At 56.5% G+C, this 13,080-nt stretch overlaps 1 protein-coding gene across 1 annotated transcript in view; it reads left to right on the top strand.

The window, feature by feature from the left end:
- AHRR (aryl hydrocarbon receptor repressor) overlaps positions 1–13,080 on the top strand; it is a 59,550-nt gene that overhangs the window by 30,991 nt on the left and 15,479 nt on the right. The gene's annotated exons all lie outside the window — the stretch shown is intronic.

Below are 13,080 nucleotides of genomic sequence, written 5' to 3'. Positions count from 1 at the left end.
CAGAGAACCTAGTAAAAAATTAGGCAGGTTTTGTTATTTTTGTTTTTTCAAATCAGACAGAAAACTGTGTTGAGCTTCCCTGGGTCTGGCAGGCGTGCCCACTGGCCCACTTAACATTACATGTTGGACACTGTGGGCCTAGTCACTTGAGATGGACCAGCCCCCCCACCCCGCTATTCTGGTTGCTCTGCTTTCCTGACACCCACATGCGCCTGTTACAGGTGGGCTGGGGAAGCTGTGGCCAGTTTCTTAAGCAAGTCAGGATGGCGTGGGGGCTGTTTCATACAGCAAGGGGATCACTGTCTCTGCCAGCAGCTGAGAGGCAACCAGAGACCCTGGCCCTGGTTGGCAGCATCTCAGGAGGGGCTGCAGGAGGCAGGTGGGTGTGGGGCCGAGAGGGAAGCCTAGGGAAGCTGCCAGCCCCTGTTTGCCTCCCCACATTCCATCCTTAGCTGACTTGAGGGCCGAAAGGGCAGGGCACCCGACTGCATGTGCTGGATGGAGCCCAGCTCTGCTCTCCTGCTTCCCAGCTTGGGAGTGACCCCATGTCTGCAGCACCTAGGGGGCAGGTGCAGTGAGGGTAACAAGTGGACAGACTGACAGAGAGACGTGAGATGGACTGGTTTCAGAGGTCAGGGAGCTAGAGCTGCTTGCCACCCGGGATTTGGGGGCTAGCACCACATGTAGCTGGGTGGCTGTGTTCCCACGTGACCCCCATGGTCCCATGTGGCCCCATGTGGACTCTGCGACCCTCCAAGACCCCCCATGCTTCTACCTTGCTGAGGGGGTTGGATGTGCTCTCATGAGGATCAGGGAACCTATAATTCATTTCCTTGTTAAAAAGTTAAAACATGAGGAAGTGCAGCCTGCGTTGGCTGGGTCTGCGCTGGATCTCAGTGAGCTGCACAGCTGGAGGGGTCACTCTCAGCTCTGCGGGCAGCAGAGCAGGGAGGTGATAGCACACCACTTTTGGAAACACTGTGTTTTCAGTAGAGGAAATATTCCCATACTTCATTATTTATCACACTTCTTAAATATTGTTGATGTTTCCTTTAAAATCATTCTTTTCTGTCAGTGCTAGTAAACTTGGAGCTGGAAAATGTACCAGTCTGAATTTTATTCCTGGAAAAAGACTATTGGCTTTGCTCTTTTCTAATAAAAAGATGATGAAGAGATGACACAATCTTAATCATAAACTTTTTAAACGGTCCCAAGCTGTGCAGGAAGCTCGTGCACACAGTGCCCAGCCCTGTGAGAGCTCAGGGGACTGTTCCTCACTTCCTCACCTCTGCTGCCTAGGGCCCCCTACACGGCTTCTCTGCTGGGTCCCCAGGGCTGTCCTGTCCCCACGGAGGTCTTTTCTCGGCATTCCTGGAGCTTGCTTCCAGCCCTGGTTGGACTAGGTCTTCCCTAGAGGCCTTGGGCTGTGGACTGACTGAGGCTGAAGCCCAGGGAAGGACCAGTCCTGGCTCCTGGACTGACCCTCTCCCCCGTGGTCTGGGAGGGTGGGGAGGCCAGCCCTGCCTGGCTACCTGCCAAGTTCCCTCTTCGGTGCCAGCATGAAGGCGTTGGGGGCAGGCATGGGGGACAGAGATGCTATGGAGCCACCCTCCTCAGCAGGGATTTCTGGGGAAGAGGCCATGGTCCGAGGGGCCAGAGTATGTTGCCCATTGCTCGGGTTTCCCTGGCCAGGCTGGAAAGGTGTCCATCCAGCTCCATTTTGGAGAATGAGGTGCAGTTCCTGAATTGGGTTAGGTCACAGGGCGAGGGGTTCCCTCTGCAGCATTTCTAGGGTGGCGATGCTCAAGCTTTGGGATCAGGACTCTTCTGAAGTTCAGAAATAATTGCCAACAGAGAAAAATAGGTGAACAGTAATAAGGAAATCCAGCTTTTATTTCCAATCTTCAATTTCTTGAAAATAAACTGGAAAAAAGGAGAAGTTTAAAGCAGAGCATCATAAATTCATAAATATTTAGAGCTGGCGCAGACTTTAGTGTGTCTGTGATCTAATGTCTGCCATTTGAAAATGCAGAAACCAGGATTTGGAGCCATTAGGGGCTCACCCAGGGCCCCCATTGGGGCTGGGACTGGACCCAGCATTGCTGTGTCTGCCTTCAGTGGCTCTGGGATCCAGTGGCCCTCGGCTCCCCCAGGAAGTCTGCGTGGATGGGCAGCTGCCTCCGGGGAGCAGTCGGGGCAGGCACTGCACAGGGTGGGGAGTATGAGGGACAGAGGCTGCGTGGGCAGAGGCCATGGCCAGCAGGATGGGAAGGTCTGGGTACACACGTGGGCTGTGTGGCTGGTGTGGCCTGCTGGCCACCAAATTGGTTTCCTGCAGCTGCCGTAAGAAATTACTGCAAAATGGGGGTTTGGACAACAGACATACCACAATTCTTGAGACGGGGGGCTCCTTCAGGTGGCTCTAGGGGACAGAGTGCTCCATGCCTGGGCATCTGCTGGCATTCTTCTGTGACTGTGTCTCTGGGTCCAAATTTCCCCCTCACAAGTACACCCCTTGAATTGGATTTCAGGCCTGCTAATCCAGGAGACCTCATCTTAATTTAGTTATATCTGCACACATCCCGTTTCCAAGTAAAGTGACCTTCACAGGCTCCAGGTCAGCACGAATTTGGGGGCCACTATTCATCCCAGTAGCCAGTCCTTTTTACAGAGTCCTCAGGTGAGAGCTCAGTTGGGGGCAGAATCTCACACCTCCCCGTCTCTGAGGCCCACGTGCTGTGCTGGGGCTGTTCCGAGCCATGGGGCGCAGGACCATCGACTGGCACAGCGGACGCTCTTCCTGTCTCTGGCTCACAGCCAGGGGTGCTGAGGCTCAGGGGGGCCCAGTGTCACATCCTGGTAAGGGCAGAGCAGCTGGCAGCCCCCTCTGCCTCTCCCTGTGGAGCCCTCCAAACCAGGGGTCCACAGTGGGGCCTGAGCTGAGGGCTCTGCCCCAGGTGGCCCCATGGAGCTCGGCAGTGTGAAGGCTGGTGTCAGAGGCTGGGCCTTGTTCCACTGTCAGCCAAGACAAGGACTTAGCCCAGAGCCCCCTGCCTGCCCTACAGAGCATTTTTGAGCCCTGGTTTCAATCCTCAAAGCCACTGGGGACAGACTGCACTGAGTGGATCGTGTCAGGCTCTAGGGTGCTGTGCCAGAGGCCTCTGGTTCCCACCAACCAGACGGAAACAGGAAGGTGGCAGGAAGCGCTAGGCCGCTGGGGCCAGGCACCTGGAGGAGGCCAGTCTTCACTGCAAACCCGCATCAGGGGGGATTTTCTTGGGACATTCTACATGGAAGGTAAGACAGAGCCCAGTCGGAACCCAAGGGCGACGGACCCCTCGTCTCTGGCCTCCGTAAGGGAAGGCTGGTGGTGTGCAGACCATGCACAGGCCTCCTGGAGTGCCACGCACAGGGCACGCCCCAGGACCGGGGTGCCGGGCAGGTGACCAGGTCTGGTACGACTCTCAGCTCCTCAAGGAAGAGCATCAAGTGAACTGATGGCAACACAGGCGAGGTCCCAGGGGAGCCCAGGTGTGGGGATGCTCACACCGGGGGCGGCTTGCACAGTATGGGCAGGGGTATTGCCATCAGATCAGCAGAAAGAGTGAATGTTAAATGGAAAAAAGCCATGAATTCAAGCACTGCTAGTGATAGGGTCACAATTTCCCATCAAGTCCCTGAAAACTGAAGAGAATTAGCCTCTGAGGCTGTTGGATGGTGGGGGCCTGGCACCTGACACCAACTCTTCTTGAGGAGAAGGAGAGTGAGGCCAAATGATCACAAGGGAGCACCAAGCACCTCTCTGCCTGGACTCGGGTGACCGTCGAGAATGTGCTGTGAGCCCATAGCTGCCAGGCCCTCCTGCAGCAGAAGCTCATGCGCCCTGCCAGCAGCGTGGTGGAAGGCACACACTGGGCTGAGCCCTACCCTTATTTCGGCCCCAGAGCACCGACAACCTGGGAAAGGCCAAGGTGCCAGCATCAGGGCTGCCCACCAGAACTGCTGTGCCGGGTTGGCACCAGGCCACTGGGCGCTGTGGTTCCTGGTGGCTGTCCTGCTCCCACTCTCACAGGAATCAGGACCCTTCAGGAAAGGGGCTCACGGAGCAAAGCAGGGTCCAGGAGGATACAGGTGTGCAAAGGGCAGGAGCTGCCAAGCATCAAGCTGCCAGGCTCCCCAGACAAGCGGTGGCAGAGCTGCATCCAGGGAGGGTGGGCCACACTGCCAGGACACCCAGGGACTCACATAGGAGTTCAGCAGTTAGACACAGGAGAGCAAAGCATGGATGCCCACAGAAGGTGGGATGCTGGAGTCCAAGGGGCCTTTCTAAGAGTGAATGGAAGGTAGATGGGGAGTTCCGGAGAGCCAGCTTTGGCAGACCCCCTGGGACCTGCCGGGTGCAGCCGACTGGGGAGGAAATGGCCATGGAGGCCTAAGGGGTGAGCTCCCTGCCTGGAGGGTCCCACATGGCGAGCACAGGGGTGGGAAAGACCAGGGCTTTCGTCCTCCGACATCCCACACACAGGACATGAGAGCACCCTAGATGCCCGAGAGAAAAAGAGCAGGCTTCATGGAGGCATCGAGTTGGAAGTCCAGGCTTGGCAGCAGGAGACTGGGCGGCCGAGAGGAGGTGCCAGGTGGGGACTGCACCTCCTCCAAACAGGCAGCAGCGAATGTCCCACTTGGGAGGTGCCCCTTCCTCATACAGCGACCAGGAGGTTCCCCACCAGAGCCAGGGTGATGGTGAAGCAGCAGGCGTGGGACAAGCCCAGGCCCACCAGGAGGGCGCGAGGCTCCTGGAGACATGCGGACAGTGCCAGAGAGGAAGTTCTTCCTTCGGGAGATCTGGGGGAAAGTCAGGACCTGGTAACCAAGTCAGGTGTCCCGGCTGTGCAGGCCCACAAGGGTCACACGCCCACCTGGCTGGGCTGAGAAGAGGCTGTGGGAACCCAGACACTGTGGGCTGTGAGCATTCACAACACCTCAGTGGCCAAGGGAGTGGATGCCAGCAGATGCCAGAAAATGTCTGAATCGGGAAACCAAGAGCAGCTGTCACATAAGCTGCTGGGCGCCAGGGAGCACCAGCCAGGGCCAGAGTGACTGGGCGGTGGGAAGGGGGCCACAGGCCCGGCTGGCCGTGGGCTTCCGGCTCTGCAGTCCTTCCCATTTGACCTCAGGTCTTGGCTGAGCCCCCTGCCTGATAGCTTGTGGCTTGTGGCCGCAGGATGGCTCCTGCCCCCCCTTCTGTTCCTGCCTTTCTGTCTGTGTGTGCCTTGGGTGCCCTAGGGGCCCTCCTCCCCTCCCGTTTGGGGGCTAATTTCTGTCACTGTCTACACTTTGCGCTTAGTCTACTTCCTCCCTTCTCTCTGGCCCTAGCAGATGGGACCCCCTCATGCTGGTTCCAAAGCCACACACGCCGCATTTCCCGTGGGGTTGCCTCTCTGTGTTGGCTCGCTCCCTGATTTCTCAGACTTACCAGGTCGAGGATGCCCAGACTGCCTGGCTGGCACACCCGGCCCCTCTGCTCCATTCTCACCAGCTCACGGACTGTGTCTGGAAGTCTGAATCCTGGGCGACACAGACTTTTGTCTTCCTGCTGCTTTACAGACTCGCCGGTAAAATGTGCCCCACCTCCGGTCCCGCCCCTGTCAGGTCCTGCACTGTGGTGAGCACTCCCCACAAAGTGCCTTCCCTGCGGTCTCGGTGTGACTGCTCCCGCATGCTGGAGAATGTCACACATTCGCATTTCGATAATAAGTTGACCAAATAAAGTATTTCAGGTTCAATGTTTTCTCCCTCGATTTTCAAGCACGTCATCCCCTTGCTTGCAGCTGCTGTCGAGAGGCCAGACATCTGTCTGATGCTCCCTCTGTGGTGATGTGCGGCACCCCAGCGCCTTCTGGGAGCTTTTATGATTTTCCTCTATCTTCAGTTTTACATCTCATGGCACTGCCATGTTCCACCTGCCTGGTACTCTGACTTCCTCCCAGGTTTCTGTCCTCAGTCTGGACGTTCTGTTTCCATCAGCGCATCAAACGCTGCCCCTCTCCAGGTGCTTTCTACCCCGGCTGCTGTGGTCCACTTTCGGACCCAGCATGTCCACGGGCCTCCCTCTGTGCTCCGCCTGGCTCTCGCCAGCCTCCAGGAGGGAGCTCCAGCCCATCCACCAGCCGCGGCTTCCAGCACCCGCTCCTTTGTTGCTTTTTCATGCTCAGCACTTCCACTTGTATCATTCTTGCTCTCCCTTCACTTTGCTGCTGCCTTTTCTTACCCCCCTGAAAGTGTTCACCAAGTCCAGGCCTGTCTCAGTCTGGGCCCCTCGTGGCGTCTCCAGGCTCCTGTGCGCTCTGCCCCCAGCAGGTGTCACACCCCAGTGCCTCTGATGCGCCTGTGCCGGGACAGCAGGGGCAGCCCTGGTCGGTCAAAGGGTCAAGCAGCGGCTGGGCTGGGTGGGTCTTCTCCTTAGTCGGGGGTTCCCCTTGGGAAAGGCCACCTTGGGTAGGAGCCATGGCCTGGGGGTGGCACCAGGAGCAGAGGAGTGGGACCCGGGGTGGCTGCTCAGTGTACAGACTTCTCTCTCCCGCTGGCCCTGCAGCCTGCCCTGCCCTGCTGGCCCACCCGGCAGAGGCTGTCCCCAGGCACCTGGGGGAGGGGCAGCAGAACAGAGCAAGGATCCCTCCCACCCACCTGGCTGCTCCCTGTGCAGCCCCATCTCCACTCCCCCAGCCCCCCTGGACCCCCTGTTAACCCATGGGTGCTGACAGAAGAAGTTCTGTGTCCGCACTAAGTGGAGGCGGAGGCGGAAGCAGCCCGAGGGGCTGCACACTCCGTTGGTTGTGCTCATCGCTGAGCCCCCAGCTGCAGCAGAACCTTCAAGGGATGGGCTTCACCAACCACAGGCCCTGGATGGGTGACCCACACAGGGCGCCATCCGCCCGCTCCGGTTCCACCTGTCCTGGGCCAGTGGGAGCCCTTGGGGCCACATATCACTCAGCAGACCGCCATCAACCCATGGTTTCTGGCAGAGCCGGCACAGTGCCTGGGAAATTCCCTGGAGCCTGTGTGTGTCTCCCTTCGGTGAACTGGAGCTGGGGCCACAGAGGCTCTCACCTGCAGGCCAGCAACTCTTCCAGAGAAAGACCTGGAAGCTCACTGCCCCCTGGCTGCGGCCTCACGTGGAGCTGGGAGGCTCCTCTGATGACCCCCGCTGAGACACTCACTGGGCACACAGCCAGGCTTAGGAGGCCACCGGTCCTCCAGGGAACTCCCGACTGGATCTCGGGGGCTTTCCAGTGCAGAAGGGGGGGCACCAAGGAATCAGCCCAGGAGGGCAGCGCTGACCCTGCAGGGCTGGGAGGGGCCAAGAGGTGGGGGAGACCGGTCCCAGCCTACCGAGGGGACTCAGACTCAGACAGAGGGGTCCTGAGCCCTGGGATTGAGCCTGGCCCCCAGGCTGGGACAAGTGTGGGACTGCCCTCCAGCGGCCTCTGCTGGCCTTGGAGCCCTCTGGTGGGCAATAAGGTGAACAGCAGGCTGTTGGGAGGGGGGCCTCTGACCCTACTTTTGAAGGATGGGGTGGGGGGCCTTGGGCAGGCACCTGGGTGAGGCAGACGCGTTTCTGAGTGTCCTTGGCGGGAAACCCCAGGCTCCCCACTCTCCTGCGCAAGAGCCTGTCTGGGAGCTCCAGCAGGGGCTGTGGTGCACTCGGCCAGGGTCCTCTGGTCTTTCTGCTCAGACAAATCACATTCTGTTGCTGTCGGCTGTAACTTCCAGGCCTCCGGCTCTGAATGCACTTTCCTTTCCACAGACAGGTGGGTGGGCAGCTACAGAGGCTTCAGGGGCTGTGAGAGGACACAGGCGGCCGGCTTGCCCCCAGGACAGCCTCCCCCTGACCCCTTCCCCCTCCCCTGCCTCTTCGCCAGCCTGATGATGCACACAGGACACCCCAGCCTGCCCTGAGGGCCAGCCACCGCCACCGGCTCTTGAAGCTTCTGAGCGTCCACACAAGCCCCTGACTGTCCACTGCTGAGAGCCCGAGGCCTGACCCTCACTGTCCTGGCACCTCCACACCCCATGTCTGTGACACTGGGAGGTCACACACTTGGAAGAGAAGACCTGGGAACCCAGGCAGTGGATTAACAGGGCAGGGGTGGGGCTTGCACAGGAGGCCTGGTCCCCTAGTCCGGCCTTCCCTCCATCTGCATGGTCCTGCCAGTCAGCCAACTGCATCTTTTGAGAACCATTTTCAAGGGCTGTAGCCATTTCGTGGCAGAAATTCAAGGCTGAGTTTACTGTTTGTGGGATCTATAAACAGCCAGTCACTCTGCTCCCTGAGCAGGAACGCCGCCTCGCACGCACACGGGCCCCATGAAGAGGCTCAGCGAGTGATCTGGCTCCAGCAAGGCCGGGCCAGCTGCCCCAGCACCGCCAGTGCCCGCTGGCTCGCGTGACTAGCAGTCTCGGCCTCCTGCTGTTGCTCCATAACCATGGCAACAGCTCCCAGGGGAGTCCACTGCTCCCAACATCCCAGTCTTCCAGGGAGGAGCGGGGAGAGGGGCTGTTTAGGATTGTTCCCTTTCCCTCTTGTTTTTCCTCTGCCATGACCTTGACAGAATGGTCTTTGAAGTACTTACTGGCTATTTTTTTGGCCATGAGGCTGGGAGAAATCAGGATATGCCAAGAGTCTGCTGGAGGAAGTTTCAGCTTGCTTAAGCCTTTTGCCTTTGTGCTCACCCAGAGCTGCAGGTGGCGACAGTGTCTGGTGGGGCAGAACTTCGCCTGCCTCCCTCTTGTCTCCTGGAATGGCAGGTGCACGTTTCGTGACTTTCAGTCATTGAATGGAGATGTGATTTTTTTCCCCTTAAAAAACTACAGTCTTAAGCTTGGGGCCAAATCCTTTTTTCCACTTGGAAAAGTGATCTCATTTTCCATGTACCATGTTAAAAAACACAAAACTCTTGTAAGATTAAAAAGAGACAGGGAGAGAAAATAAACAAGCATTTGAGATGCATATTTGAGAGATGGTCCCACATGTGTAAAAGTATTTGGCCTAATGATCCTGGACCAGTTGTCTATCTGATATTGAATCCATATGACTCGGCAAACAGCATTTTATGGTCTTTTAAAAAATTTCTGCCTTGTGAGTTAAAATTAGGGTTGTTTTTGATTGTGACTAACCTTGTAAAATCTTTTTTAAGAAGGCATTTTACATACTCAAGCCTTGAACCTTTCTTTGGTCTTCGAGCTATTATTAGCAGGGCACCATCAATATGCAGCCACTGCAAACTGGAAAAAGCTGGGTGGCTGGCGGCGCAGCTTGGGTGCTCCCTCGACTCCGGTGGCTCTGGGACAAAGCTGCCCTGCCCACAATGGCCGCACACCTTCAGCTGCCACAGGAGGAGGCTGGGCCCTTGCGGTCACCACTGCCTGGCACCACACCGGGAGCTGGCCTCTGACCGCCCACGGATCACCATAGGTCTCACGTTTTAGTGATTGTCTGCCCGACTTGTTTCTAACCCCTCAGGATCCCAGCACCCACCTCCGGGGCGGGGCTGCAGGGAACCCCCTCCAGGGATGCTGCTGCCAGCTCCTGATCAGGCGTGAGCGCCTGGGGTGCCTGGCCACCCACTGTCACTGAGCCCTGTCACTGTCACCGCATGGGAAGCAGTGGCACCAGGCATGTTCTCTCTGCCATGCCTGAAGCCCACCTGTCTGCCAGCACCAGCCCCAGAGCCTCAGCCACACCCAGACCCTGCCCAGCGTGACTGGGAGGGAGGGGTACAAGCCCTGGCTCAGATCAAACCCGGGGAGCTTCCGGCCGTCCAGGCAAAGCTCTTGGTGGCCAGCTCAGGGAGCTCAAGGCTGGCTGCCTCTGCTTTTGAAAAAGGCCTGCCTCTCTGCAGGCTGCAGCCTGTCCAGAAGTGCTTCTGCATCTTCCATACCAGGCAGGGCAGCGGGAAGAGCCGAGCGCTGGGACCATCACTCTTTCTCAGACACCCTCCTGAAGGCGTGCTTACCGTCTGACCGAACGTGGGCTTGGGGCTGTGGCCGCTGCTCGTGGCAACCAAAGGTGGGCTTATCAGGCCACAGAGACTGGATGGTAGGCTGGGGTGCAGGGGCATTTAGTGGTGCAGAGCTTCAGTTTGGGAGGATGGAAAGTCCTGGAGATGGTGGTGAGGAGGCTGCAAACATGTAAATTTGCTTCATGCTCTGAACTGTGCACCTAACGGTGGTTAAGATAGTGAGTTTTATGTTATCTGTATTTTAACACACCTGAAATAATTTTTTTAGGTTTTAAAAAAACAGTTACAAAAAAAAGTCTTTGTTCGGTCATTATCTGAGGAGCGCAGAGCCCTGGGCCTCAGCATGTTGCAGCCTCACCCCGGTGCTCAGACAGGCTTGTTAGAAGGCATCCAGGCAGGTGGAAGTGGGTGAGGAGTTCTCACACTTCTGGGCGAACCTGGAGGGGCACCAGAGGAGGTGAGAGAGCGTCCAGACTGGGCACCCATGGAGGATGCGACCCACCTGCTCAGGGGAGCCCCCACACCTCCATGTCTGGCAGCCGTTTCCATTCTGTGGCTCTTCGTTAGGGGCAGATTCGGTCCCTTGTTAAGATATATAAACAAATGAAGCCCGCATGTTTCGTGGGTGCCCTGCCCCCATGAAACGCTGCATGTCTGAGAAGAGAGGCAAGTGGGGATTTAGGCACATTTACAAACTCAAATTGCTGAAGAAGAGGAGATCCAGGCAGGTACTGGGTGTTCGGCTTACAGCTCCGAGATCTGAGGGGTGGGACACACGCCCCCGGGGCTGCAGAGGAACTGCAGTGGCAGTGAGGTCTGTCAGGCTCCGGGGGACGTTCTGGTGGATGCACACATTGTGCGGGGGCTGTTTCCTGTTCTTCAGAAGGACCCTGGGGCATGGGCGCAGGGCCAGACCACTGTGAGCAGCAGCCGCAGCTGGGGAGCTGCGTGGGGCTTGCATTTCTGCTCAGAAAACAGCACCATGTTAAGTCCCATTGTGCAGTCCCCATGCTCACATGTTGGAAAAGTTATCTGAAACTTTGAAATAAGGCAGAAGGCTGATGGCACATCCTTTCCAAGCCGTGTGGGAGGAAGGCCACTCAAGGATCGTTCGGGGAACTTAGGTTTTGCCTCTGGTGCTGTAGTCTTACCTGACGCCCGTAAGCCCCCAGCCGCTCACTCGCTCGCCTTGCAGATGGGCCTTAACACAACCCTGATTCCCTCTTGCACAAGGTTTTTGACAAGTGTTTATTCTGTTTCTGTGAATGCTGTGACTTCTTCTTCTGAGTCTTCTTTGCGTGGCCAAGACTGTGGCTTTGCAGCAGAATGTGGCGGGGCCGCTGCACCTATCCCCCTGAGGAGCTTCCCTCCGGAGCACTGCGCTGTGACGCCGCTGGGAAGAGCACCCAACCCCTGACTTGAAGTGGCGCCTCCACAGCTCCCGTGCCCCCGATACCCAACAACAGATAAGCGCACATGCTGGGAACAAAAGTGACGTTCTGCCTTGAAACAAATAAGGCAGAAGATCTACGACAAATTAACTGAGAAAAGAAAGAGTGGGGAGCACAAGAGAGGCTGTGAGCTGCCCAGGAGACAGTTTCGTCCAGGCCCCTGCGACAGAAGCCCCAGCACAGCAGGGGGCAGGCAGGCCAGCTCCTGCAGGTCTTGACGCAGGAGTGCCTGCTCTCCCACTGCCGGGCAAGCCTACCGTCCTGTGCAGGGGCCGAGGGGAGCTGCCTGGCGGCCCCCAAGTGAAAAAGGGTCTTCCAGAGCCCAGCCCTGCCCCGCACCCAGACTGCAGCATTTGTGTGGGGGGTGGCATTACTCTGAAAGTGAGTTCATCCTTGGGGGACTGTGGAAGAATGCGACGGGTATCTGATCCACTTGCTTTTACAGACAAACTTTCAGAAACCTTTGAGGAGCAGAAAACACCTGTTCAGCTAATATCATGAAGCCAGGAACTCCTGTGCTGCGTCAAAGCCTGGCAGAGCCGGCACGAGGGAGAAGTGTGTCCGGACCACCCTAAATAGAGCTGTGGCTAGTTGTCTCCTCCTGTGTCATGAAATAGTGGGCCGCAGTGGCCACGAGAAGTCCTGGGATGGGGCGGCATGCCAGGCCAGGAAATATCTGCCAATGTTCTGACTTAATATACTGAAGGAGGAAAGCTCACCCCGGACAGTTATCCAGCCCCGGTTAGACAGACAGACGACAAAACACTGTAGAAATAAAATCTCAGCAGAGCACTGTGCATTGAAAAGCCCGTCTTTGTCCCAGTGGTTTGAGAGGATCCCCTTTTTCCCCCACAGATCTTAGCATATGATGAAAAGCTCAATGAATTTTGCCGTGTGTGCACTCATGTAACCACCTCCCAGATCAAGATGTCAAACATTCCCACTAATTTTTCCCCTTCGCCTATTTTCCCCACCCACCGCCCTCTCCCCTAGTCAACCACCAGTCTGTTCTCTGTGTTTATGAGTCTATTTCTGGGTTTTTTTGCTTGTTCGTTTGTTTTGTTTTTAGATTCCACATATAAGTGAAATCATATGGTGTTTGGTTTTTTTTGTACCAAATTTCCATTTGTACTTGGACCTGTTTCTGGATTCCTACTCAGGTCCACTGACTTACTTGTCTGTCCATGCCCGGTACCCAAGGATTGTACTAGTGGAAGCCTAACAGTGCATTTGAATACTTGAATAGACACCCCTCCCCCCATTCCCAGCTGCTGCCCATGGCCCTGGAGAGGGAGACAGTAGGCATCCCTTGCCTGGCCTCCTGATCTTACTGGAAACACCTAGGTTTCCCCACTGAGAAAGCTGTTGCCTTAAAATAAGACAGATGGACACACCCACACACATGCACATACACATGTTATCATGTTAAGAAACTGTCCACAATTCCTATTTTCTTGAGCATTTTTATTAGGAACAAGTTTTGAATTTTGTTGAAATCTTTTCACCATCATGTAGATAATCATATAGAGTTAGTTTGCATGTTTTAAAGAATAGAGTTAGTTTTCTCCTTAGATCTGTAAATGTGGTGCATTATATTAATGAACTTC

Source organism: Manis pentadactyla, chromosome 2, assembly GCF_030020395.1.
Source record: "Manis pentadactyla isolate mManPen7 chromosome 2, mManPen7.hap1, whole genome shotgun sequence".
In the NCBI taxonomy this organism is placed as follows: Eukaryota; Metazoa; Chordata; class Mammalia; order Pholidota; family Manidae; genus Manis; species Manis pentadactyla.
Note: the sequence above shows the minus strand (reverse complement) of the source record. Positions and strands in the feature narration are given on the sequence as shown.